This window comes from Lactuca virosa, chromosome 1, assembly GCF_052849685.1.
Source record: "Lactuca virosa cultivar CGN04683 chromosome 1, Lactuca_virosa_CGN04683_v6, whole genome shotgun sequence".
NCBI classification, from domain to species: Eukaryota; Viridiplantae; Streptophyta; class Magnoliopsida; order Asterales; family Asteraceae; genus Lactuca; species Lactuca virosa.
Window position 1 is genome coordinate 214,495,405 of NC_136426.1, and position 4,740 is coordinate 214,500,144.

General features: G+C 32.1%; 1 long non-coding RNA gene across 1 annotated transcript; it reads right to left on the reverse strand.

Annotated features, from left to right (window-relative positions):
* Nucleotides 1-2,256: 2,256 nt before the first annotated feature.
* LOC145110470 (uncharacterized) lies at nt 2,257-3,858 on the reverse strand. The gene is made up of 3 exons (XR_013709852.1): nt 3,782-3,858; nt 2,900-2,963; nt 2,257-2,325 (listed from the first exon to the last, which is right to left on the reverse strand). It is a non-coding gene; the product is annotated as an uncharacterized LOC145110470 (long non-coding RNA).
* Nucleotides 3,859-4,740: the final 882 nt, after the last annotated feature.

Below are 4,740 nucleotides of genomic sequence, written 5' to 3' on the forward strand. Positions count from 1 at the left end.
TCCGAATGCCTTAGGCATTAAGACGGGAAAAGACCTAGAATTGGATATGACTAAAATGATTAAGCAATTGTCGAGGACAATCTAAGGTTTTCCAAAGATTGGTTGCTCATGGACAATTGGAAGTATAGTGTTAAATTTTTTGGAAAGGACCATATTGACATATTCTGAAAAGAGGCAACTCTTGTTCAGAAGTGATAGTCAAAATGGGAATATGCAAATGTTTCCATAGGTGGAAGTTATCCATTAAATTTGTGGAAGATTAGAAAGATTAATACAAGAAGGATGTTCAAAGCAATGTACTTTGAATTTGAGACTTCGTTTCCATGAAATTGCTCTCCATTGGAATACTCTGTAATGTCTGTTGGCAAGTCTTTGTGACTTTGTGTATAGTCATTACAAGAGGATCAATGCATATAAGTTTAGAATATAACAGATTTCAGTAAGTGGCAGGAATTTGGAAATCTTACATTTACAATAAGGATTTGGGATTGTGAAATGAGCATCATTGGAATCATGTTCAATTGGTCTGTTTCACACAGTAAGGATCATAGACAAACATAGTGTGCATGCTTGGAGCATGGCATGACTATTGTTTTGATTCAAGTATAAAGTTGATTATTTGAAACATTATACAATGAATAATGAGTAATCAATATGGTGTTTAAATAAAAGGTGTTTTATTTACTCTCAAAGGTCCTTGGGACCATAGAGTGATTAGTATTATTCTTGTGTTTCACTTTGCATGTTTTGACTTCCAGAATAGCTAGGTTATTCTTTCCGAATGACTAAGTTATTCAAATTCTCTACAGTCGTTCATATGTTGGAAGTAGGTATGAATCAAGATTGTCATGAAGTTGGTTGTAGATGTCTAAGGTGTTGGACATAGCAAAGAGTTGCTACAACATTCATGAGTGCTCATAAGTTTTGAGTATTGGATTAAACCCACACTCATTTGACTCACTTCATGGATTTTATCACGAGTGATCATGAGACGATAATATCTTATATTCTTCAAACCTAGAGATATAAGTTGTTGATTATGAGTTGGTTATACATTGATTGTACGAAAACGCATCAGTAACTAGATGTTATAAAATGTGCTTTTGTGTATGATTCAAAAAATGGTTAGTACAAGCATATGAGTTGAAGTTTATCCATTACATTTACCTTTAGAGGGATAAAAGCGATAGCTGTGAGCCCCTCGATGATTTAGTGATGACAAACGTAAGTGCTCGGCCAGGCCTGGACTGATTTGATTTGTTCAATTAGTCAGTCGTCATAAATCGAAAATCGGGAAACAACAAATGGATAGAGAGAACGATTATAATCCATGTGTCAGTCCATATGATATCTAGAATGGAGGAATATATGATCCCTTATCTAATGGACATGTCATTGACTTGGTTAGAGTTCGACAGCGGCTTTTAAGAGCTACGATTGCTAGTCGAGATCTTGGAGTCATACGTAATAATAGTTTTAGACTTATCCAAGTAGGAGACTGTTGTATTAGATGTCTAAGCCCATAAATATTATCGGTATGAATTCGACCCGAGAGTAGCATGGTCCATTTGGGTTGCATATCATCTGGACAATTTGTTAGGAAGGACTTTTGAGAGAAGAGGTTATATACGATTTATTAGTATATTATAAGTTCTAATATATTAATATGAAATCATATGTTTTAATTAGTGTTGATCAAGAATTAATTTGGAATTAGTTTAGTGATCAAAAGATACTAATTAAATCTATGGGGACTAATTATGGTAATTAGTTATATTTATATGTGTTGGGCTCATGATCCATGTTGGACTAAGTTTATGTATGGATATATAAAGAGTTGGTCCATATGAATCATGGATCATAAAACCGATGTGTATGGGTTTGGGTTATACCCATGACTCTTAGAATTCAACACATATAAATACATATATGATGACCTAAAACTGTCAACCCTAGTATGTGTGCATGTTCTTGGAGTTCATGAAGGTTTTAGAGTGCATGGAGATTCTCTCTCAAGTCCTACCTTTGTCCTTGATGTGTTGTGACTTCATTTGAGGTTTCCACACTATTGGGGCTAAGCTCTTAAGGCCAAATTGTCACACCCCGATCCTTGTCGGAATCGATCAAGGCATGATATATTGTTCAAAGTCTCATGACAACTAGGTTATAATGTGATTAGATTCAATTAAGTACTAAGTATGCAAACAAGATCCACAACATACAAGTACAAATACAAATGCAAACCACATTTATTACATCAAATTTAAATTGTCTTGTGGATTTCTAAGGCACAACCTATTTTTCATCATTCTTCATTCTTCAAATCTGCATCATGGGTAAAAACAGGTCAACTACGAGAGTTGGTGAGTAATCAAATTTTAGTAGAGAAAAATGTGAAGTTTAAACATTTATAATTTGAAATCTGTTTTCTTTTGAAGTCGCCAAACAATTGTATTTGAGATAACGGTTTATAAATCAAAAATTGATTAACAATTGATAACAACAACAATAAGTCCTCACCCTATATATATATATATATACATATGTATATATATAAATATATATAAGATGGAGCATCTAATCATCATACACACTCAACCACGTGTGATCAATCACCTTAGCGTCCCAAGGCGGGGTGGTCAACCCAATAGCGCTATTATTGTCCATAACGTACCTCAAGAATACGGGCATAGTCATGGAGATTAGACTAAAAATGATAATGCACTACAAGTACATGCAGCGTAAACAAACAATAGTTATACAATTAATGACTCACGTATAAATGTCCCAACAATGTCTCAATTGTGATAAAACAATAAAATGAAGTTGGAACATATTAGAACCACATGATACACCCCAAAAGTATTGAAAATTATAAAATATGGGGTAGATTACTCACATTAGTCCCAAAACGAAATGCGTGTGTCGTACGATAGACGATTCGGGTCAAAATGGCGTAGAACCTAATATAATTAATAGTTTTGGTTTAGGAACTGCTAAACGAGAATGGAGTATTAATAAATAATTAGACACATATTCTTATATTTGATGAATTAACAATAATTCATTTTGATTATAATATTAAGGTATTTATTTGTTAAATGAATTTTAAATTGAATTACTTACTTTGCATAATTAATTTATATTTTCAATTTAGGCCAGATTTTAATAATTTCTTATTAAAATAATAACTTGCCCTATTATAATTATTTACAGATTTTAACAATTATTTATATGAAATAATCATTAAAATGCATTTTTACATGCTTAAATACTTAGGAAAATAGTTTTAAATAGTAAACAGTATTGAAAAATTATGAAATTATTAGGAAATCATTATTTCATACAATATGAATTACTGTAAAATTTGTATATTTTTCTGAGCTGTTTTAGTATTTATTTAATATTTTAATGATTAAACAACACAAAATTCGGGAAAAATAGTAAATGATTCTCAAAAAATCTGTAAAACTAACCATAGTTTTATAACATGATGTAGAGCCCAGTGTATAAGTTTCAGATATTTGTGACTACGGGAAGTATTTGTTATATATTTCATTATTAATTAATCAATAAAATCATAAATAATAGTAAACAGTAATATAAATGCATGAAACTTCATATATCATGTTTAATCAGTATACAGGTCATCCCAGAATTTTCTCAGAATTTATTGAATGGTATTCTGAGAAAAATCAGGTTTATGCAAAAAAATGAGTTTTAGATATTTTGGTGGATTTAATTTGTTTCTTGTATGAATTTGAAACTTTTAACAACATACCTTGATGAATGCTTCAAGAGGGATGAAGATTTGAGTATAATAGATTGTTCTTGGATGGAATATGAGTATTCTTGGAGGAAATTTCGAGATTGAGAGTGAGAGAAAGAATAGAGAAGATTTAAGTGGTGAAGAGAATAATGTGTTGGGAGAAAAAGGAAAGGAAAGTGGATGGGAGGTGTGAGTGGGAGACCATGTGAATAATCTTTTTGCTTTTGGTGGTCTTCATAATTTCCCACTAACACAAGCATCTTTTACATAATTAATATAAGAGTTTTATAAAATTTAAAGTAAAGTTTATAAAAATAGAGTTTTATAAAAGATAGGTTATTATTTGATTATAACAATCTACTTTGATTTGAAGTTTAATTAGAGAATTCAAGTTTGATTCTTTTAATTTAATTAGAGCCTTATACTTTGATTTGATTTTAATATGGTATCATAATTTACTTTGATTATAGTTATAACGTTGTACAATACTATGTTGCTATTAACGTCAAGTTATATCGTATTGTATGGGTTTTGATCCTATTAGCGTCAAGTAATCTTGAGTAGGGTTTATTAAATTTCCAATTGGGTTGGGTTGACCCGAATCCATTTTAGGCGGATGTCACAGTCTCCCATACTTTAGGAAATTTCGTCCCGAAATTTAAGAAGAGAGTACCTTAAGAGAAAAGTTGTGAGTATTTGGTACGCATATGATCCTCACGCTCCCATGTATACTCAGGTCCACGTGCCGACTGCCACCTGACCTTAACCAGGGGAATGCGACTTCTTTTGAGTTGCTTTTCCTTTCGGTCGGCAATTTCCAAGGGTTTCTCGGTAAATTGCATTGTCTCGTCGATTTGGATATCCTCGAGAGGAACATGAAGGTTCTCGTCTGCTAAACACTTCTTGAGGTTGGCTATATGAAATACTGGGTTAACTTTCTTAAGCTCTGATGGTAGATCCAACTCGTAGGC